This window comes from Lagopus leucura, unplaced genomic scaffold (assembly GCF_019238085.1).
Source record: "Lagopus leucura isolate 7727_CA_CO unplaced genomic scaffold, USGS_WTPT01 Super-Scaffold_760, whole genome shotgun sequence".
Taxonomy (NCBI): Eukaryota; Metazoa; Chordata; class Aves; order Galliformes; family Phasianidae; genus Lagopus; species Lagopus leucura.
Window position 1 is genome coordinate 10,100,462 of NW_024962257.1, and position 24,654 is coordinate 10,125,115.

At 41.6% G+C, this 24,654-nt stretch overlaps 1 long non-coding RNA gene across 2 annotated transcripts in view; it reads right to left on the bottom strand.

The window, feature by feature from the left end:
• Positions 1–327: 327 nt before the first annotated feature.
• Positions 328–24,654, bottom strand: part of LOC122176275 — an 80,113-nt gene continuing 55,786 nt past the window's right edge. Inside the window, exons 1-3 of one of the 2 annotated variants that reach the window (XR_006177673.1) lie at positions 6,608–6,683; positions 2,660–2,830; positions 328–530 (exon numbers count right to left, since the gene is read on the bottom strand). This is a non-coding gene — a long non-coding RNA (uncharacterized LOC122176275). Of the gene's footprint in view, positions 531–2,659; positions 2,831–6,607; positions 6,684–24,654 lie in introns of those variants that run through there. The other variant, XR_006177672.1, reaches the window with a different exon arrangement.

The window sequence follows — 24,654 nt, forward strand, 5'->3', positions numbered from 1 at the left end:
ATCTGCTTTACCAGAAGCAATGAGTGAGAACAGCAGCTTCTGAAGAGTTATTTGAGATCCTACAAGATCTGAAAGCTTGTCTCTGTAAGGAGCTTACTCTGCCACTCCTGCAGAACACTGGCTGCCCAGATAAACCAAGACTGCAGGCTGCTGCAGGGACTCCTTGTATATAAAAAAAAGGGAAGCACATATCGCTGGAGGACTTTGGATGGAGGTGCTCTGGAAGAAGCATTTGAGTCTTCCTAATTTTGCACAACGTGAACCATCACTTTTTGTTTTTCCCCTGGTAACTCTTTTAGATGCAAAGTGCTCATACACACCTCTACTTTTGCTCCAGCGGTTGAAGCGGGTTCCTGGCCTGGTGCTGGAGAGCAGTGTTCCCTGAGATGCAGCTGTCCTGTTTGCAGGCTCCATTGCAGCTGTACCTTCCTTGCCATTGCAGTTGGCATGATGTACCTTGGCACATAAACATCAACAGGTGCGACGCAGCCAGGAGCACCGTGTAGCACAGTGTGGCATGAATTAGTACCCTGTTTCAGACAGGAAAAGGATTAAGAAAAAGGCAGAAAAACAGACGATAATGACAGTAACTAAATTAGTCAGTAGGAGACAAAGTTGCCACCTTAAATCTTGGGAACTTTTTCATTTCCCCTTGTGCTTTGATGAGAGAGTACAACTGAAGTCAGCTTTGCGTAGGGCTGGGAGAGTTTTAGAGCCTTTTTAGGTCAGTGAGATGCTACAGACAGCAAATGCAATCTTTTTCCCCACTCCTTTTCCTACCCCCACCTTTGGGAAACATTAAACAACAGCACAAAGAATTTCTAAGCAACTGAAGTGAAGTGATGCTTAAACAACAGCTACCAAAAACACAGCCATACTTCTTCAAGGGATTTTGAAAGAAAGATTCTGAATTTGAATGGAAAATGTCTCTAAATCCTTTAAGCTGCTTTGAAAATCTCAGCCTCATGATATGGTTTACATCTAAAATTACAGTGTTGTTCTGAAAACAACCAGAAGACAACCTTACCTGAAAGAATGGCAGACTGAAAAAGCCAGAATTCTGCTGCACTGTGTTTGTGCTTTTTCTTTAAGCATAGAGTCAATTTATTTAAGGGCAGGCTGAAGGCGAGTCTGTCCTTTCGGTACAGGAACCACTTTGGAGCAGCAGCACCAGGCCCCAGGCAGTACTCAGATAAGCACCACAATAAAGGGAGGTTCTTGGGGAGCAAAGCTCACAGCAGAGCTTTAAGCTGCGCTCAAATGAATGGCTGTGATAGTCTGAAGCACCTGCAACTACATAGGAGGCTCTGGATTTGGAAAGAAACTTTATTGTCAGAAGATTATGTCACTATTTAAGACAATTTATAGCACAACTAAGTACTACAGCAGGGATTCAAATGTGAACAAAAAAATTCACATGAGCGCTCTTATTTACACAGATGCCTCCTGCAATGGCACAGTGAACTGCAGCTCTCACACATCATACACTGGAATGTAGCACATATATGACATATCCCTACATCTCTTTGCATTTTATATTCTGCTGGTGTATGCATCTCGCCATCCTGGCACTAAAATCTCATCTTAATATTGCATGCTTCTCCGAAATAAGTTCATTATTTTTTTGAAAGAAAGAGGGGCAAAAAGGAAGGCAGCCAAGTGTTATACAGAGGGTGATGCTGAGGACGTCTTTATAAGTAATCTGGAGTGTGAAATAACCAGGGTGTTTAGTATTAAAAATGTAAATTCCTTAGAGGTGATCGAGAACAGTACAAAGAGAGATTTAAGCTTCACTTGTGTTGGAGGATTTATTAGTTCTTGAAAAGAAGATTTCAAAGAAACCAGTAATGAATGAGGGAATAATTACATACCGAGTTTGCAGAGAATAAACTAATTATAAAAATATGGTATGTTATAGGCCATCTGCCCCCCCTCCCAAAGAACTGAATTGTCAAATTACTGAGCCAGAGATGACACATTATAATTATACTGTTACTATGCAAGATTTAATACAAAATCTAACAACATTTTGCAATAACACCCATTTCTCTTTCTTGTTTGAAAATGAGAGTCATTATATGCTATCATGAGATTTGACATTGCTTGTCAGTATTCCAACGTGTCAGGATAACTGCGTAACCCATCTTTTTGGAATGAGAAAAGCAAGTGACAAATCCAACGGAGGGATATTTCACTGCCAACACGGGAAATAAGTGAGTTTAACTATCATTCGGAGCACAGAGTAATCACTTAATAATCTAAACCAAATTATTTAAATCTGTGAATAGGTGCACAGACACTCAACAGAACGCATCAAAGCAACAACGTGTCCCAAACAATTTCTCCTTGCCTTTGGGCTTTCTTTTATTAATCAAAAACAGAGATAAAACAGGCTGTTTCCCTTCAGCATTTGTGTTGTTAGAGCCTTTCCTCTGAGAATGCTCACTTAAAACCTATTTTAATATCTAGCTTAGACAGAATCACAAAGACTCCACCATCCTGTTTGGCTGAGAAGTGTGAGCCCCTCCTGGAAATGAAGGTGCCCGGAACCTGGTGTTCACTTCCAGCTATTAGCAGTGGTGTATCATAGCTAGGAATTAAACAATTCAGAATGATGAAGCCTTTATTTTATATTGCACTAATTTTGTCTGTTACTTACAGGTCTTTCTTCACTTTTCATGATTCCTTACAAAGCTGCGTGCAGTAATTTCATAAACTTTGGGAGATTCAGTGCCAAAGCTCATCCAGCATGTAATTTAGTTTAGTACAGTTTTCTTCAGGATTTTATTCTCAGAAGGCTTTCATTTACTATCGGTGAGTTTGGGCTTTCCTGAAAAACACCAAGAGAATTATCAGGTAACCAGCACCATTGCTAATGGCAAAAACAGTACTGAAAAGGAAAAAAAGAAAAAAAAAGCACAGAAAGCCAAACAGAGTGTTTTCCTGTTTTCTCTGTTGATGACAAGTGTCTGTGCCGTGACTGCAGGCACCATCTTCTCAAATGAAATCGTGCCTTTGTTTGGAAGCTTTGTCCAGCCGTGTGCCTGCCATCATCTCGCAGCCGTTGTTCACATGTGCTGAGGACCTAGCAAAGCTCTTAGTGTCAGCTGGACAAGGAAGCCTGTCAGAGACAGCAGAATCCTCGTGAGCTTACAAAAGAGTTGCTCACATGCATTTAAACTCTGAAACCTGAAGAAAACCAAACCATTTTTCATTAGCTAGTTTTGGTGCCCTGAAAATCTAGTTCTGATCTTGTGGGCCAGATAATATTGTGAGAACGTTTCCACTTGCTTCGTCGGCCTCGGTGTAAGAAGCAACCATCTATGGGCAAGGGAGAGAAGGAAATGGGAGGTGAGGATATTTTTAAGCACCGTAGTTCCAATGCTGAACTACATGCTACTACAGCTAAGAGTCTGCTTCATCATCCTTCCTCCTCTCTCACCAGTGATTTAAAATAGTCATTTCTATTTCCATAATGTTTCTGTAGCAACGACCAAAACTGCCTACAAAGGGGAAAAAAATTGAGAAGAGATTAAGGTAATATTTCAATTCTTGATGTATAAAAGTACAAGGAGAATCTCCTTCAAGCAAAAGGTTTTCACATATTAAAAACAAACAAAAACCAAAACAAGCAAACAAACCAACCAACAAAACAACAACCACAAAACTCAGGAAAGAAATAGATGGTAAAATACAGAACATTCAAAGCTTTTAGTTGTTGTCACAATATCCATCTGGCTTGAGATGTCCACGTATGATCACAGCTTCCTCTTTGCCCAGGACACTCTAAATCTGGATTCAGTTCTTACTTACACCAACTTCAAATTAAGGATTTAAAAGCTACTTAATAAAGCTGACACTTAGATGAGACAAATTAAATACAAGTGTTGAAGAATATACTAAAATTTAGTATTACATGTATTAAAAATGAAGTTCCATTTTCTCCCATTAATTTGGTTTCAGAAGAAATTCTTGAAAAACTACTGTGATTTCCTAAACACTGAGACAAGAGCTCTATTTCCAGTGCAATGAAACAAACTGGTATATTTCTGGACAAGAAGATACGAAGCCGCCACCGCTTCCAGAGAGGTAAGAATCTCCCAGAAGCGTGCGGCATTCAGACTGGCTTTCTCATTCAACTCACCTCCCAGGTGGGAACGCGGACTGCATCTGAAGAGATCAACCCCCCCACCAAACAACATGCTGCATGCTCAGCTTATTGAGTTCAATTCACACACCAAGCGTTGCTCGCGCACAATGGATAAGCAGCCCTGTCCGTGCAGTGCGGTAGGTGGCCTTCTGTTCAGTTTGTGCTGTGGGTCTCTGAATCAAATGCGCCATCCCTGTTAGATGGAATCAGCTAGTAATTACTTTTTAAACTGCTGAAGTTGTCCCCAAAAGGGTATTTTTTGCCCTTAGGTGAACAGCCCTTTAAAATTGTCCAATAACACAGCTACATGTATCATTCTGGAGCTGATGTCCAGCCCAAACGTCCACTACTCCTGAAGAAAAATTTCCTTTGGTCTGCAAACATACTCTCAGCACGTTTTGCACATAGGACAAAGTGTCAAAAGTCTGCAATTTTGCACATGTGAATAGCAAACCAATGTCATCAACTGAACACAGCCCTAGCTGAGATTAATTGAAAAGCAAACAAACAGCCAGAAAAACTCTGAAGAGAGATTTTCCCCATCTCAGTATATTAGAAGAGGGATTACTACTGACAGCAACTTGAGAGAAGAAGAAATAAAGGACAGTGAAGGGGGAAGTAGTTTGCAGCATTCAATCAGTATGCAGCCTCAGACTCTTAATTTGCAAAAGCTCTGCTATAGACGACATTCGAGCACTGCTGATAGCCACTTTGCTTCCAATGACTGTAGCTACTGCAGATGCAGTGTAATGACTTCTGTAGTTGTGGAAAGATTTCCTCAGATGAAAGAGTTATGTCAAAACTTTGTTTTCCCTCCCATTGTTTGGTAAGACAGCATAGATGAAGTGGAATCCACTTTGGCGAGTTCTTATCAGGCATGTATACGTGCACACTTTTTGGGATGCAACGTATGTTTAGCTTGCTTGATTTTGCCTTACCTCCCTTAGTGCATTCTGATGAAAAAAGCTCACAGCAATTTAAATCGTGTTACCTCTGCCTCCCTGTGACCCACCTATGAGGTCCTATGACTCAAGCATAACTCTCTCCTTCCTCACTACTCCAGCCCCAGCAGCAGGAGTGTAGGGCATCTCTCACAGAGCTGCCTTAGCTGAGGCTTGGCAGAGAGGCAGGCATGGGATCGAAGCTCGAGCCACTGCTTGCCCACTCTTGGTCAAATAAAGAGATCACCTGGCTGTCTTTTTAAAAGAAGACCATTGCCTAGTTAGCTCATGGTACAGAAGGGTGCCAGGGAATACTGTCCTGGCACAGGAACAGAGCAGATCCTGCTGACCTCAGGAAAAAGCAATGGCCTCTGTACTAACACAGGTTCAGGTAATTCCCACCTGAATTTTCAGTTAGACAGTATGAAATCTTCCAACAAGTCTTTACTCAATACAGCCCCAATTAGAGACCTACTGCAAATGACCAAATCCTGAAGCCATGAAATGCAAGCAATGGCTCCCAGCCCAGCTGCCAGTCGCCCAGCTGCCAGAGAATCACTCTGCTAAGTTAACCAAACCCAGACAGAATACACACACAGAGCAAATGCTCTGCACCTCCCCTTAGCACTGTGGACTGGACCCCAGGTCACTGGATTTCTTTGCCTTTCTGCCCCAGGGAGTGTGACAAGTGTTTTCTTCTGGTGCTAATCCCAAGCAACTGCTAACAGCACCACTTCAACCTTGAAATGTCTGCTTAAAATGCTGTTCTTCCTCCAAGTAAAATCATTTTGATCAGATTCTGTCCTCTGCATTTCTCATCTCTCTCTAAACTGAAATGTGAAACATTTTAAACAATAAAAATCACTGTACTGGAAAGCTGCACTGTTTACTTTTTGTATGCTGCATACAAGTGTACAGCAGACCTTTAAGAGTTCTAAATTCATTCTGACCTTCTTTGTCGGTTATTTACTTTGGGCCTTGAGGAAATGCTTAGCTAAAATGGCCTTTTTCCCTTTCAGAAATCTAATCTTCCAGAAAAATTCCACTGGACAGCAGGTTTTGTAATGGAATTACTGTAGTTAATTCCTATCACAGCAGTTCCTTAATGAAAGGCTGGAAGAAAGTCAACAGGTACCGTATTCTGCAAAAGGTGCTGTGAATATGAGTGCCTTAGTACAGAAAGGTGTGTCATCCTCCCATCAAGATAATTAACGGTCTCTCGAGTCAGGCAATTAAAGGTTGCAATAATAATCTATAAGATATCTCCCTTTGTTTCCCAATTAAAACTTTTCAGACTAATTAAAAACATGGTTGTGTCATGCAGTGTGGTGGTTTCCAACCGGCACAATAAAATAATGGGTCTCAGCCAGAGAAGATAAACGCTTGAAAAAAAATTACCCATTTAGCACCATCTTATGTCAACACTGATATACGAAGTTCTGTTTTGTGTAGTGGAGAAACCATCTTTTCTTTAAGGTACTCCTGCAGTGGCTTTCATAGGAGCTGAGAGCCTCACCTTGCTCTTTAGGGAGACCTTTATACTTCAAGTTCTGTAGCCAGGAGTCAAGTGCTTGGGTCCAGAGAGCAAATGAGCCCAAAGTAATGTCAACTATATGAAAAAGGAGGGAAAGATTAATTAAAACTCCTCAGAAATCTCTTCAATATCATTGTCTGATGTGCTTTCTATCAGCAGAGTTCTGTCTTCCATCTGGCAGCTTTAACAATATAATGCTTTTATACTGTTCCTAAGGTAATTATGCCAAATACGCCGAACATGAAGGGAAGCAATTGGTATAAGTTACAGATTAATCTCTCCACATTCTGGTTTTTCTATTCTGCCTTCAGAGGCAGAGGCCGTTGTTTTTGTGTTGCTTATCAATAGGTTTTTTCCTATTCTGGCTGGTATTACTGTCCTGCTAGCTGGGATCACACGGGACCTGGCTTGCCCCTCAGTGGTATGGCACAGCCACTGTGAGCAGAACACAGAGCTGGCACACAGCCTCTGGTAAGAGTATAAACAACACGGACCTCCCCCATGGTCTACACACTCAAACACTTCCTGTGGGCCTGTGCTGGCATTAGAACTCAGTTCAGAATAACCACTGATAGACTCAAACTCCTCTTTGCCTGCTGCAGGCCTGGGGGTTTATCATCCTTGTGCACTGGGATACAGCAAAATCGTATTGCTCAACCGTGTACGCTGAATGACATCTGTCTCCATTTCTGTCCCTCACTTACTACTTAATTAGTGGAAACTAATTGCTATAAGAATCTTTTCATCTTTAACTAACCAAACGTGTGCAATCCCTTCTATTTTTCTTTGTTTAAAAAAGAGAGGTGGTGGAATCACACATAAGTATGCTGCAAGGGAGCATCCACCTGGCTATTGTAAGGAATTTGTTCCTGTCTTTGCCATGCTCTGAATTATATCTGTTTTTTGTTGTTCTTTTCAGCGTTATTAAGCATGATCATTTGCTCTCAACCACAATGGACAGCTTGAGCCAGTATTCCTTTTATCTGGCTGCACTATTCTAACACAGCAGCTACTTCTTACAGCAAGACAAACATGAAAAATGGAGAACTTGATAAAAGCAGCCAGATGGCTTCTTGGAAAAGGCCTATCCTTTCTTTTAATTGATAGTTACAGTAGATCAAAGTGACAAACTTTACCCTTGAGTCTTGCAGACAGAACTATGTTTATACATAATTTTACCACCAAATTCATGAAAAAGAATGAAGTCGATTCCTAAAATCTTACTTTACTACTTTACTAAAACTATGAGCTTACTGGCCTGATCCAGTGTCTTTGTTCCTGTATGTATCATTTCTAAGACACAGTCCTGGACTTACTTAATGGTGTGAGAAGGCCAGTTTGCATCTACGAAAGAAGAAAACACCACAGATTTCTGGTTCTCAGCATTGCATTCAGCTACAGTGAGAAAAAATTAAAAAAAAAAAAAAAGTAATGATGTCATAAATTTGGAGGGCGTAATCTTGTTTATTGATTGCTTCGGGCTAAGCAAAACTCTGTGAACGAATCAAGTTCTAGATAAAATTTTAAGGGAAGCAAATTTGTAAATCTGTGCATAAACGAGAAACGCCTTGAGAAAAAGGTAAGCAGGGCCACTGCTGCAGGCCTGGCTGCCCATACCTCTGACTTACTGCTGGAAAGATTCACACCTGACACAACCAGACCACATTCATTGTCTTCAAACATTCTGTTCAGCAGGTGAAACTTGTTGCCTGCTCACAGGATTTGAAGGAAATAAAAGCTTCCTAAACTTGAAGAAAACTTGTTTGCGGCAAACGTTTCACTCAGCTCTATGAGACAATTCTCAGCACGACTGAGTCTGAATCAGATCCTATAGAAATCAGGGGAAGATTTTTTTTCCTCTTTAGAAGGAAGCATAACCAAATCTTTAAATTTAAAACCAAGTTTTAGAACTTAAAACTAGTAAATATATACAGTGGTCCACAAAAACACAAGTATCTCTGTTTCCTAGAAAAAAGTACTACACAAAACTTCCAGAAAATGAAATACTCCCATTATTGTTGCCTTTTCCAAAAAATGACCTTGAAACAAGGCATAGTAGGGCTACGTGCAAGTCTAGGATTTCCAGACTAAACAAGAGGGAAAGGCTGGTGTTGGGGCAAAGCCCTTCTTCCAGATGGACTGGGCAATGGGCAGCAGCTGCAGACTGTGCAGGTGTGCGCCTGCGGAACAAGTGCTGCTGGATCTGCCCTATGGAGCTGTAGGGAACATTCGACTGGAGCTCTGCTTTTTAACTGTCTTTTTTAATTCTTTCTCTGTAGTTTAAAATGGCAAACTCATTGCCATTGCAATTTTCAATTCACTGTCACTTTCCAGTTTTTATAGCCAAGGATGGCTACATATCCACCCTTCTGGGCAGAAAGCATCATACCGACAAACTTGTTGGCTCCTCTGAAGGAGATGTCACTGCAGAAGTAGGCACACAGAAAACTTAAATAGGTGAAAATGTTTTGTGCTGCTTGTGGCTAATTAATCCAAAGCTTCATAGATAAAGCGATAACACTACATCTGTAAAGCCCTGAGCTCTAGCTTACTGTATTCATGTATATGCTTGCTCATTTACAGCACTTACTGTCTCTTGATTATGTACTATAACTCTCTCCCCTATTATGTGTTTCTGATAAGACACTACCCTATAGCTCAAGAATCCACTCAGATTATCAGTGACTGACCAAGTACCTCCAGTGGAGTCAAATTCAAGGGTTATTTAAGTGGTAATTGGTAAAAACAGCTTCACATAGGATTCATGAACTGAATCTGTCCACACAGGCAAACTTGTGCGCTGCCTCTAATATACTGATGAGATCTTTGAGAAGTCAGAAATTCCTTGTTTAAAACACAGATAATAAAGTCTAGTGGTTGCATTGATGTTACCGGCGCTGGATCAAGCTTGGAGTCCTTTAGGACAAACAAAACGGGTCCATCCTCTGTAGACATTGCTTACATAAACAGGCATACCTTGCTGCCAATGTCAGTTTGATTTATGTTTTGAAGGTCGTTTCTGTAGTCTAAAAGAGATTAGATGGATGTTTAGGGGAAAGCAGAGATTATAGAATCATGGAATTGCTCAAGTTGGAAAAGACCTAAAAGATCATCGAGTCCAACTGCAACCTAACCAAACTACTCTAACTCTAGCAACCCTCCACTAAATCACGTCCCTAAGCACCACATCCAAACACATTCAGTGAGGTGACTCAACCACCTCCCTTGGGAGCCTATTCCAGTGCTTAACAACCCTTTCTGTAAAGAAGTTTTTCCTGATTACAGATGAGAAGCTTCCGTGAGAGAAGTTGCCTTGCCCACTCCTCCTTCTCCAGTTATCTTTCCCTAGGGCTAATCAATCACTGACCTAAAAGTAGAGGAGAGATGCTGATTCCTGCGCAGTTATAATTCTTGCTTCAATTGGGGAAAAGGAAGTACAATGAAGTTTTCTGTTTACACAAAAAAAGAACACTTTCCATTAAAGGATCTTTACTCATCAAAAACTTTGACTGAAACTACTTCAGCTACCACTTACGGTGAGCCACCTACTGACTTCCTGTAACTAGAAGTGTTCCATTAATTCATAAAAACGTGATGTGAAATACAGTAGCTATAAGCCCTTTCACCAGGTGCAAGCCAGAGAGGTTCACCTCACTTGTAGGGGCTAACCATATGTGCAATCAACAATGACATGGGTTAAAACTCATTTTGTTGGCTGATCATGTTAGAATCATTAAATTTCAATCCGTCTAAAGAGAAACAGGAGCAGCAGAAAGAGATACAATTCATCCAATACCTATATCAAAGCAGTCACGTAACTGAGCACGACATAAGAGACGTTTTGTGAGAGGAATATTTTCACCTTCTGCTACAGCCTGTTTGAACCTGGGAAATAGCCTGGTTTGGGAAGGAAGAGCAAGTTACCTGCAGGCATGGCACAGACTTGAAGTTATGTGGTCAACTACAATGTTTAAAAACAAGACAATCTGTTTTGAACACCGGAGTCTTCTGGGATTCAAAGCCATAACTTCTTTTATTTCGTTCCTAAAATGTTAATTCAAATGTGCAACTAAGTAAGTGCCAAAATAACTTGTAAAACTTTTAGTAACCCCACATTGACAGAAAAGATATATTGCAGAATGTGCTTCATTCCCTTTGATCTATGATTTATTGATGTACAGTATGAAATATTCATTAAAACAGACTGCTGTTTCTCGTTGATTTGTCATGTTTTTAATTCATATTTTAACACATTAATAAAACTGACACTATTAATTATTTTTTGAAATACCAAATATATTTGAGATGTAAAACTGGCATGGGTTATGTTTGATATTAAAATAGCAGGAGGAATTAGTTCAAGCAAAATATGATCTGCATGTGCTTGTAATGATATTCTATATTCCATAGCCCCAAACAACTCCCTAGTTCCCTTCACTACTTTGAAACAACTTTAAATTACAAATGCAGACTTCACTTAGAAGCAGCTTTAACATTAAGCTCACGCTGCTTTGGCATTTCAGACAGATACATACGTTCATCAGCCTTTGCTTTCAGTACGACGTATGCACGTAGTGGAGGGGCACAGGAACCTGTTTTTCTGGAATGATAACATATGCTTGTCTTCAGTGTTTTGTTTTTTTCTTTCCTTTCTCCTGAGCAGCAAGGTGGTTTAACCATCCACAAAGAAGCTTGGCTCTGCCACCCTGTCTGCTGTGTAGTAATAATCAGAAGGCTAACTCATTTTTAAGGGTAATGTAGTCTGTCTTATAATGGAAGACATGTTATTACAGCTTCTAACTCGGAGGAAAGCACATCAAAATGAGCCTGGCTAATTCTGCTTACTTAAGAGATTGTTTTTCTGGAACTGAAACAACTCATTTAAAAATAGTTACAATTTCAAATAAATAAACTATTTTAAATAGCGTATCACAACATTAAGAAATCACTTCTCATTTCCCAATGAATTTCTGAAGAGATGGAAATAGAAAGAAAAGAACTAGATGGAAAACCATGGAATCCTAGAAAACATTGAGTTTAAAGAGGTCTTATAGACCATCCAGTTCCAGCCCTTGCCATGGGAAAAGACATTTCCCACCAGAGCAAGGCCCCATCCAGCCTGGCCTTGAGGGATGGGGCCCATGCTTTGGGCAGCCTGTCCCAATGCCTCACTGCCCTCTGATTAAGACGCCCAAGCCTGGAAGTGTTTGGTGCACCTCACTTTTCTTTGGAGCCCCTCTGCAGCTCCACTCACAATGGGGCTCTGGGTTTTCTCCCTTAACAAAATCTAAGCTTAACCTGAAGGAACTGTACCAACGTCACTAACATCTTTCTCACGTGGTGGAAAAGTAACAACCAGAAAAGCTTGCCTGGAGAACTGAGAAAGCCCAAACCTGCTACGCTGCAAGGTGCCTCATACAGAGAACTGTCAAATCAGCTTTTGCCTTGGTCTCTGACCGCTAGGCAACAGCTCAGACCAGCTCACCAACGCTGGATGCCATGTGTCCTGTAGGTCTCATGCTTTGGTAAAGAAAGAAAAAGATGTCCTCTTAATAACACACATACATTATCTGCCAGTCTCAATGTCTCAAATCCTCCTATTTTCTACCAGCAATACAGAAGCTCAACTTTTTCAATTGTTTTTTTTTAAATATTGATTTGTTTTAGGTTAAATCAGCATTTCATCTGACCTTTAAAATTGAAGAATCCATGGTTCAGCTGCTCCCAAAGCCTTTGGCATCACGTTATTATGGAACTACGCTTCAGGTCTGTTTAGCAACTGACCTCAGACAGGAAGCTCTGCAAATATATTGTAGCTGCTTCTTTATTAACTGTCAGCATCTTCAGCTACTGCAGTTCAAAATCCATCAGAATACAAAAGAAATATTAAGAACTGACTGAAAATAAGACAGCACAGTTTTGCCAGGATCCTGCAAAGCATTCTGTAAGGACACACATTTGTACTCCCTGGTGCTGCACTTCCTATGTTGTGAGCAGAATTGCAGGGCCACCCCAACACAGGCATTGCACAGATTTCACTCTCAACAAGTTAATGATACTGGAAAGCACTCACTGATTGAGAATAAGCATTCCTTTCTCCACTGTGTCATGAAGAAGGTGTTGAATGAGAGCGAGATCAGATCCTACACTTGGGTGGAATGGATGATGTTGATCAACATTTTATGTTCACTAGGATTTAACGAAATTGTAACCAGAAACCCCTCAAGCTGTGTGCAAAGTTTATTTGCAATGTCATTATAAAGGGAAGACAGTCCCTGTTCCAGCAAAATGAGGTTTGTGACTATATGCATACCTTTTGTGCTATGGTGAGCTGCAAGGACATCTGGAGTCAGTTTCAATAAAACAGCATAAAAGAACTGCAGTAAGAGCTAGACATAAGTCAGCTTTAAGAACGAAAAGCAAATTCATTTTTAGCTATAACTTCAGTTCTGGTTGTCAGTTTCAAGGCTGTGCCTGTGTGCAAACCCAGGGTACTCATCCACTACTTTGCTGGGACACCCAGGAAGGTGCAGCCAGGTTAGACACAGGACTGGCTCTAGATAACAGAGCTGCTGGAATGGAGGTGACTGAACCTCCACTGTCAGATGGCTAAGTGACAGCTAGAGGAGTAATCTGGGAAAAGCTGGTCTCCGTCAATCCTGGACAGTTGCAGGGGTTCCCCTCAGCAGCTCCTGCTGTACTTAACAGTCTGAATGCCTCAGTACTGGCTAGCACATGGGGCAAGAAGCTGCACCCTTCCACTGAAGACTTTTCCTGGTGCAAAAGGGAAAAAATAGCGCATTCCTGAAATGTTTGCAGATAGTTAAAGGAACGTCACTGCAGAACCTGGCATGTTGGTATGCATTTGTATATGGTTACACAATTTAAGAGATGTTTTGTCTGCAGTGAGGATACACCAAAAATAGAGCAGCGCAGTACTTGAGAGCATCTTCTGTAAAGCAGATGAAGCCCAGTCTGCAAGGATGGACAGCAGGCTCCCATTTCCACACAGGCAGTGGCAAACCACCTTTCACCTATAAAACCATATAGCCCCAACTGCCCTTACAGCATGCATGTCCAGCAGCTGCCCTGAGCTCTGGACAGGGTCAGGGAGATCCAGGTCACTCCACAATGACACTGAGCTGTTTGCTTTGTCTTTGCCTCAGTTTCCTTTTCTATAAAGGGGGTAATATACAGCACTTGAAATTAGCGGATGAAAAGGGTTATTTAAGAGCTCTCCATTATTATCGCTCTACTCGCCCATTGTTGACAACCAGTGGTATTAGGTCAAAAGCAAAGCAAGTTTTCATTAATGAAACATGAATCCTTCCCTAATGTGGTGGGACTGAGCAGTCTGTAGGATGATTTTGTTGTCTGATATCGTTACCCTTTATGATCTCATATTTTATGGTAGTTAACGCCATTGGTGGAAAACATGATTAGAGCAGAAAGCAGCTTCAAAGCAGCCATTGCTTACTGCATTCATCACACTTGCCGCATAGCTGGATTTTTCCTCTCTACAAATATAATCAATCAGTGCAGGTAAAGAGTTAGCAGCAAATAGAAGCACTTTATGCGAACTACTGTGTATCCTGTTTTTTTATCAGTGTGCTGGGAAGTGTAGTTATAGTGGGATAAGTTATGTGGTGTGGGCTTAGGCATTAATGAATATGAGAAACTAAATTATTGAATTTTGCAATGCAAATTATTTTTTGAGCACAAATTCTTCATTTTTGAATGTTAAGGACTCATAAAAAATGTCAATGGTTTATGAATTAGGCCATTAGCATGCAATTTGTGATTCAAACAGTACCAGAGCCCCATGTAATAAGTGACTGAACAAAGAGCAGCATTCCTCTCTATACTTGCAGAATAGTTTGCCAGGAATTTCTGAAGACGAGTGCGGAAGGATGTCACACCAGGGACTCCTTCAGACCCTCTGCAGATGCACCGTTAAACCACGGGTGGATCCTGTGTGCATTCCTACATGTAGTGTCACATAATGCTGTATTTTGCAGCCCGTGCACTCATGATCACAGGGGAACTCATGGGGTTTCTGAATGGATCAAACAGCCCCAGACCCTGCAGTCACTTTCAGGTCACAAGTGTGAGTGCACGTATGCAGGCACTGCTACCCGGCCTGTTAGCAATAGCTCTGCCCCCTGCTACCAGTAAAACAAGTTTAAATGCCTTGTGAGACTTGAGGGAGAAAAAAAAAAAAAGTAATATCCACCCCTACTGAGATGAATGTTGTACTTTTTGAATAAATACATATATCTTGATTGCAAATATTGAAAAAGAAGGAAAGCTCATTCTTCCTAGACAGTGTTTGTGCTGAGCAAGCGTACCTGAGAGGTAGGTTACCCTGCATGGGATTAGGCAGCACAAGGTCATCCAAAGTCCTTGCAGGTCTTGCAAACATTAATATGTGCTGAAACTTCAAGGAGAGGGGTGCCATTGAGGCAGGAAATTCCCAATTCAAACAGCAGTACAGTTCTTTTCCCGGGCTGGTAATTCCAAAAGGTAGCAAAAAAGCACTACTGATACAGAGATTTAAAAAAAAAAAAAAGCACAACTGTTATGGATATAAAAATTCATACTTTGCTAGGATGAGAGCAATTTTGGACAGAAAATGCTAAATATGATAAAATTTCTATGGCAGGTTGAATATTGCTGTTATCTAAAAGATCTGTTTACTCAGTGTTCCAGAATTTGTGCTGAAAAATTCATCAGAAACACGAGGAAGCAGAGGAATGGGTTTGAAAAGGTATGTTAAATGCCTTTGATGTAACACGCACATTCTTAAAATAGCGTGTGTGTGTGTGTATATATATATATATACACATATATATATATAACATTGTACTGTGGTATATGTAACTCCAGGAAGGGAAAGGCTCTGCCAATTTGAGAATGCAGCTCTGTTTAATTTGTGCCTGTAGCATCAACGATCCTCCCTTTCTCCTCTTACAAATCAGTGGCATAAGGCTGAGGCTTATTTCATTACAGAGTTTGACCTTTGATATGGTCTCTAATGAGGCAGAAGCTATCAATTCCATGGACCTCGGTAGGGGATGTGAACTTCTTACTACACAGCTGCATTCACCACAGTGCTCGTAGCAAAAACGGATAGGGGCTGATCAGCTGGTGGCAAAACAGAGGAATGGAAAGAAACCTTTGATTCAGAATCAGAAACTACAAGGATTTTTGGTTGCCCCTGCTGCTGGCTGGGGTTAGCACTTAAGGCAGTGCATCCTTCTGCCTGCCTATCTAGCTGTGCTATGGAGCTTGCCATAGGCCATATCTCAAGATCTCTCACCTGGCTTTCAAGGCTAGAGCAACACAACCTGGAATTTTTTTTTCCTCTCTCCCTTCTTCCGACTGAATACACACACATATTACGTATTTACATGTACATATCAGGCAATTAGAGATCAATGTGATGGGCATGTTTGAAAGACTGATAGATCAGGCCAGTTTCACATTACAGAACACCACCACATTAACATTCACTAACTATATAAACTGTCAGTGGTTAATTATTAGTCTTTATGAATAATTATCATTATGTATGCAAATCTCCTCTATTCAGCACTGGTGAGCTCTGAACCGCATTCAGAACTGGGTCCCTCAGTACAACAGAGACATGGACATACTGGAGAGAGTCAAATGGAGGGCTATGAAGGTTCTGATGGGCTATGAGGAGAGAGAGAGCCAAGGCCGTTCAGCCTGGGGAAGGCTCAGAGGGATCTCTTCCATGTCCATAAATACCCAAAGGGAGGTGCAAAGAGGACACAGCCAGGCTCCATGCAGCTCTGCCCAGTGCCAGGTGCAGAGGCACTGGGCACAACCCGGAGCACAGCAGCTCCCTCTGCCCATCAGGCAGCACTGCTGTGCTGTGTGGTGCTGGAGCCCTGGCACAGGCTGCCCAGAGGCTGTGGGGTCTTCTCCTTGGAGCTCTCCCAAAGCCACCTGCCTGTGGGGCTCTGCAAGGCTCTGCTGGGACACTGGGACCCCAAGGTGCCTCCAACCTCAGCTTGCTTGTGACTCTATGATCCTTGCTGCTTTGGATTTTAGTTTTATGACCATGTTTGTAAAGCACGCCCCATCACCCATCACACCCATAATGTGGCATGCATGCATTTTCTTTCTTATCACAATATCACATAATAATATAGAGTATGATGCACTCAAAGAGTTAGGGTTTGTGGGTTTTTTTCTTTTTTTGGTATAATTTGTGCTTTCTCCTTACCTTTTTGCTTGCCTTTTTTTATTTTATTTATTTATTTTTTTAAACTGTGTCCTCAGCACCAAGCCCTTACTCACTCTCCTTGTCCTCCCACGTCTGTCCTCCTCCATGCCACACCATGCACCTCTCAGTGCCTTGGCAGTCACACCAGGCAAGTTGGATCATAACCACCTCTTTCTGCCCTGGACAGCCACTTGTTGCTGTTACCTATACAGAACCGCAGCAGTCCATCACACAGATGAACACAAGGCAAAGTGGGACAGACACGTGAACAAGGGAATTGCTGTGCAGCTGCACAGAGCAGGGCAGGCCCAGAAGAGCCCTGCTGCTGTCCTGTGAACAAACTGGTTTCAAAAGCTGTCCTAGGACATTCCTGCTTCCAATCCGATCAGCTTTCAGTTTATGAGAGTGAATATGAAGTTGTAAAAGAGAAATCATTAGGAAAAAAAGATTACAGCCAAAGCCTGCATATAAATGAAATACGAACAGGCCAAACACTGTACCCTGGAAACCTCATGTCTGACAGTGTAATTTAAACTATTAGACACTAAATACAGCGCAAGAACTCCTTTCCTCCAAAACCAAAGAGCCCAACATCCTGGCCTTTCAAAACAGCAGTCGCACACTCTTTCTGGGAAATGAGCGATGGTTGCCCTGTGTAATAAAATATTCAGCTTCACAAGAATGTTTTATAAAGGAGGAGGTTCATGAATTTTTAAAATTATTTTGTAAATCACTCTGAAAGCTGACAATGAAGGCTAACCCTACAGCTGGAGTACAGGTGCCACATTATCACCATGCTCAGCCCAACAGTGGTGTGTGTGGGCACTGTTCCCCTCCCCAGCACCAACAGCTCCCTATACAACACCAGTTCCTACAAAGCTCCAGACACGTGAACAAGGGAACTCTGCTTCCTGCACCCCCTCCTACTCTGCCCTCATGGGGCAGCAGCTGTTCGGACTCAAGCACTGTGTGATGGCTGCCTGAGAGGAGAACACGCATACGAGCCACCCCAAAACATTTGGGGAGGTGAGCCACAGCACCTGGAGGATGGTGGGAGGTATATTCACACTTCATTGACTCCGTGTACATCAAAACTGAAAGCAAGATGTGGTCACTACTGTTGCACCTGTGGTAGCAGGAAAAAAAAACCCCACGCAAAATTGCAGGAAGTGGTTGTATGGGGAGATCTTTCGCCTCGACTTCACTAGAAAACAAACCAGCAAAATTGTTATTGCATAGTGCTAGGTAGGTAACAGATCCTGCCTCTGTCACCTGCAGGAAGCAGCACAGGCAAGAGCGGGTTTATTGGTTCACTGCCTTGAGAATGGGTTTGTTGGTTTTATTGCATCTCTGCCAGGCTGCTGCAGAAAGGGCTTACAGCCTCGCGGTGCTCGCAGTGCTGCTCGCTCCAGGTTCAGACCCTGCTGGTGACCCAGATGGAGAAGTTGCTATACAATGTTCTTTAATTGGCAGTTTTCTGGTACGTTCTCTTCTGCATCTGTTATTTATGTCTCATGGCTTTCCTGCATGCTGGTAGACAACAAGGAGCTGCAGCAGTGCTATCCCCTTGTATTTAAAACATTAGACAGACAACAGCCCCAAATTCACATAACATTATGGCTCATTGCACCCAAAGGAAATTTTGTTGCTTTATAGAATGTTTCTCTGAGATGATGAAGTAAAGCCCACGGCTGCCACACAACGACTGAGCAGTGGAGGAAGAGCAGGGGATAAAGCAAACAGTGAGGTGCTCTGGCAGAGCTGCTGACCTGATGCAGAAGCTTCCAAGGCTCAGAACTGCAGCCACAGCAGTGCCTTGGAGTTCAGTGCCGACAAGCTTGGTGCCACGCCAACAACACCATCAAGAAGCCAGATCTCTCCTCCTTATTAAATTGACCAAGCAAACAAATGAAAGGAATCAAAGCAATAACAGAGGGTAGATAACCCCTGGGCTATCTTCTAAGCAGTGGCTGAAAGATGTGGATTACTGAAAACGTAAAGAGCTTGCCACTTGTATGTAATAAAGCCACAGGGACTGCAGCAATACCCTTTTTGTTTTAAAGAAGAGCAAAGGCATATATTGTCAAAACCATAAAGCTTGCCATAGAGAACCGTTGTATGCTTCTGAAGCTATATAAAGACATCACAGGCTTACGGTTTTGAAAGGAGTGACAGCTATTACATTCTGCAGTGTTTCGGCAAGGCACGTGCAGAGTAACTATGGATCACACAGGGAGCATCATCTATTTGTGCCCTGACAAGAACACCTGGATAACCTCTCTGAACTGGTCAGCTGGACTGACTGGCCTGGGCATTTATCACTGCTGCAGCTTCTTTTTTAAAACAAGCTCTAGGAAGCAGTATTTCAGCTTCATAAGGAACCCAGAGGTAGAAAAAATGTTGTCTTGTTTGTTTTCCATGCTTGTGCTGACCAGGTATAATTTGTCATCTGAGGATGCAAGCTGCCATTTGAACTAGAGCTTGTCCAAATTTTGGCACGAATACCGGCGGAGCTGTAAAAGCTCCACCTGTCACCATTTTCACTGCCTAGTCAGCTTACAACATTAAGGGAGCGTTACAGGTCCTGGAAGAGTTCCTGCTTTGCTGCTGTTATAGAGGTCTTTAAGCCCTTCTCTGTCAAATTCAAATCTACCCTGTACTTTTCTAAGACTGAGATATTCCCACCTTGGTTAACCCCCTCGCTGCAGTTGGTGCCTGATAACATTCAGCCTGTGACAAAATGAGTGTGATGGGTATGGAGGAGCGACATAACTGGCAGCTTTTTCATACAACATGCATGCTGCCACGTCATACATAAACATAATGGGTGCAACACAGAAAACTGACCTCACGAAATGCACGCTCCTTTGTTCTTCATTTATCTAATACAACACTTCCTAAACTTCCTATGTGCCCCAGGACAGATCTCCCTGCTCCTCTCACACACTGCTGTTCAGCCTTACACACCCCGCTGCACAGCTGGTGGGAACTCTCCGATGGGCCAGTTCCCACTGATTTGGCACATGAAAGTTCGTTCTAACCCAGAAAACTCATGGTGTCTAACTGAACTTTTCCCTGTTGACAGTACTGGAACTTGTGCTGTGCTAATTTGCAGGACGTATTACAACTATGAACATAACGTGTTGCTCCAAAGTTTCTAAAATGTCCTTTTGCCTTGTATAAATGATAATCCCAAAGCTACATGTCAGTCCTACTGCATAACAAGGAAGGACACAGATAACTATATACATACTTGTATATACTATATACACAACTTGAGATAAAAGCCCATAAAGACTTGCCATGCTGTGTCAGTCTGTCAGAGCTGACACTGTCTCTGCCGGTGCCCTGGGCTGGTGTTCAGGGCAGGGTAGAGCACACATCCCCTCAACATACCTTTTTTTTTTTTTTTTCCTCCCCACAGAGAATTATCAACACCCACTCACTCAAAATTCAGATCATTGCCATCTTTAAATCGACATGCAGTAATCTATCGATTAAGTCAGCATACATCGTTCCAACTATATCATGTTATCTCCTCTTTTTCTTGCATATGTTACTTAAAAATGTCAGATGCCATTTCCGCACTGCAAATGAGCCTGCACCAATTCCGTTCTAATAAAATTGAGTAGAAAAGGCTCTGCTTAGAAGGAGAGGCTGAAGATTTAGAATGAAACAATCCCAACTAGAAGAAAAATTCACTGATCAGAAATAATTTTTTTTTTTTAACAAGATACATATATTCTTTACATATCTTTTTCCAACGTTGCCATATTTTTATGCTCTTTCGAGCTACTGCTTTCTAAAACCAGAGTCACAAATAATTTGGAAGGAGCTATTAGTGATTAACCTGTCAAAGGCTTTCAGCTGAATTCGGTTACCAGTCTGGTAACGGTAAAGTTTTGACTGTTCTGAGGTTCGCATATTGCTTTTCACTGAAGCTCTCAGAATGAGTACAAGAAAGGGATAAGAAAATAGCGAGCTGTAAAATAATTCTAATACAAAGAAAAAATGCTACATCATCATCTGCAGAACTTTCAAAGTGAATACTGAAATAGCTAGTCAGAAAAACACAATTTGCTTCATTCTAAAATAAATTTATAGCAACTACTTCTAAGTAGTCTAAGTGGGAAAATATTAATGCTAACTAACTCTAAAATATTTTAAGTTATCAAATGAAATAAGTATTACAACCACTTTAATAAGCAAAGTCTCTTGTTTCCTGCAGACTTGATATGATAAATCTCATCCCACACATCAATTTGTTAGAAGGCAAGTCAGAACAATAACAAAGACAAACAGCCATTAGTGGACAAGACAGTTTCATCAAGCAAGACCTTACAAATAATATATTGTTGTTTGTCATCAAGACATTTTTAATACACCAGAGTCCTTTCCAAAAGCACCTATAATCAATTCCTTCTAATTTACAAACTCAGAAAGACCACAAGAGTGATAGTAATTTCATATTTTACACACCCACAGAGGTTACGACAATTGATTCAGTTCAGCAAAGTACCGTAATGACTTTGAATGCACTTGAAAGATTTTTGCATTTGTTTTCTAAAGCTGTAAAAAAAGTAATTCAAACTCTGCCACATGGGCACAATTTGTAAAGGTTGTACATGAAAAGTATGGATTCAGTTCTCACAAAGACAGCTCGCATCTTATTATAACCCATCTGCAAGGCATGCTGGTCACTGCACTAAAACACTTTGCTTCTCTTTGTTCTTTATGTGGTCTGAATAGATTTCAGGATTCCTACGGCAAAAAGAGGTGGAGTGAAAAATGGGTAATGCTTAAAAAACAGTTCAGAACAACAGGTTTTTAGTCAATTACTTTCACCAATGGTAAAAGTAAGGATACGCAACCTCTGCCCTTGGATTAACAACCCACATAAAGATGAAAGCAATCAGAACCCTCCATAGCTCAATGCACAATTTTTGCCCATAAAACAAGATGAATAGGTATGCAGCCTGCCTTTCATTAACTGTTCACTAGCCAGATTTAACTATAAGGAAACAGCAGCCCTGCTGCTCTGCCCTCAGAAAATACGAAATAGCTGCAAGTTCATTAGATATTTAAGCGCCTTTGGTGACATTTTTTGAAAAGGTTTAGTGACCAAAGTTTCAGCTTCCTGGGGTTCTGGCCTCAGAATGAAGATACCTGCAGCTCCTGCCTGCAGGCAGAACCAAGTGCTGAGCACACCTGGGAGGCTTTGGTCGCGCTCAGTGCCGCAGAGGAGCCCTGCCACTTCCAGGCACAGCAGAACAACAGGAACAGAGGAACTTCCTCTGGTCTTAGTGACAGAGGACGGACTTGGGTCACTGGCATTTGCTATAAGATAGAAGCAAGGAAAGAAAGGGATATTCAGACATCATAATGCTGCAGTGCGAGACACTGAATGGCTGTTTGGCTATGCGGGGAAACTTCTTGGTTGCTGAGCCCTAATTTAGGAACCATCTCAGAGGGATTCTTATCTGAGCTTCAGAAAAGACAATTAGCAGATCACTGCAAACATGGGCTACATGCACAGCTAATGCTTTAAAGACCAAAAGCCTTCATGGGATCCTCTTGCCACTGAACAGAAATTCTGTTCTCAGGCTTCTGCAGCAGTTCAAGAAATTTGTTAAGCCTTATTTTGAGGCATTCACTTGTAATTTTAGATGAAACTTTTTCCATGCATACTTAATGCAGTTTTGGCTTAAAGCTTAAACCATTTGAGAACTCTATGCCATTGAGAAGATACCAAGTAGCAGGAATTTGAAAGGAATAAGAGGACTACTCTTCCAACGATCCTTGTTGGTCTGTCTTGACTGGGTAGCTCCTTTTCATATTAAATGACCGTGCTTTTGGCACAGTGGAATGTGGCAGAAGCCCAGTAGAGGCTTTTTAAAAAGAAATAACACATTAAAAATGAGCGCTACAAGAAAGCTACAGGAAAAAAAAACAACTCAGAAGCTCTGGATTTGTACTTCGAAACATGGCATTTTGAGTCCAGGGAAGGCTGCTGGAGTTCTGAACTGTGCTCAGCAGATCTAGAATTTCACATACAGTATTCTGGGGTTTAAAAGAGCTTGCTTGGTTAGACAACTGATGAAGTGTGAAGGAGAGATTGCTACTTTCAGCCAGACGAGGGGAATCAGTGTCATGGAAGACACTGTAGTAGCAAAGAGATGGTACTGGCAAGACAACACACTTGAATGGTTTTATGATTTATATTCTCCTCCTTATCTGTGACATTATCCATTCTCTGAAGATGAAACAGGAAACATACAGCTGCTGAATATATATTTATTTTCATTGTGTTCTAGCTTTCAGAACAGCGTCAAGGTCCGTGAAAATAATAACCTAAGGAAGAAGAAAAAGATGCAGATGCACTCAACTTACAAGGTGCTCTCCTTGTAGCTCTGTCAGAAAGAAAACAGAAACCTTTTGCAGAGCATAAGCACCCTGTTGCCACCAGCTAATGGCATGTCTCCAGCAAACATGCATGTTCCTCACTGCACTTGTGCATTGTAATGCACCATAAATTTATTATTCTCTGTTTGACCTTCTTGATAAAGCATGCAAGGAAAAAGTCCTGAAAAACCAAAATTGCCTACCTGAAGCTTTGGTCAAAGGGAGCATAAAACATTGCAGTACATCTTACAAAAGCCTCAAACACCTCGAGAGGCAGGACACCTACAGCTTCTCTGGGCATCCTTTGCCAGGGCCTCATCCTCTCTGAGTAAAGAACTTCTGCTTCACATCAAATCTAAATTTCTTTAGATTTAAATCTCTTTAAATTTAAAAGCATCCTCCTTGTCCTATCACTATCAGACCATGTAAAAAGTAACTCTCCCATTTATAAGCTCCCTCAAGTACTGAAAGGCTGCAACGAGGTCTCTATTCTCTAAGCTAAACAAACCCAGCTCCCTCAGCCTGTCCCTATAGAAGAGGTGCTCCAGCCCTCTGATCATCCTCGTGGTCTCCCCTGGATCCTCTCCAACAACTCCACGTCTTTCTCATTCTGGAGGCCCCGGCCCTGGATGCAGTGCTGTAGGTGGAGCCTCACGAGGGCACAGTAGAGGAGGATTGGATACAGAAACAGATTAATTGATCATTACCAACACCAATCTAATGAAAGTACCTCACAGAGGACATGCTCCAGAAAGGTCTAGTGGTGCTGCCTGTAAAACAACCCTCTCCGAGCATCTAGCAGGTCCACGTCCCCAACCAGAACTGTCAGGGGTTTTACAAGCTTGCTTTGAAACAGAATTAAATCACTCGTTCTTTTTATGACTGCCATAAGCAACTGCATCAGCACAAAATCTGGATCTCAGTACACAATCTGAGACTAAAAAACAAACTGAGTATATTAGAGCTTTTCTTTCATCTTCTCCAAGACAAGAGTGTGCCTCACAAGCCTGTTTTAAACTCCTCTATCTCAAAATATGTTAGAAATGCTTTCATAAATGAAGAATTTAAGATATTTCTTGAACATCATGATATACTTACTAAGTGACTTCCAAGTCTAGTTTTAGTTCCTAAGATATTGCAGTGCTTGGAAAGTGGTAAATGATTTTTTATTAGCCATAGACAAAAATCAAATTTGTGCCTCAATCTCCATCAATCTTAGTAAGACTCTGATACAGTGATGCTCTTTTATTGGCTGGACTAATGAACACTGGAGTCAGTTCCTTTGTCTTCACTGGTTAAAGAAGTTATTCATGTCCTGCTCTCAGTATTTCCAAAGCTAATGGTCTGATTTCTGCCACCAGATTGAATCCTGAGA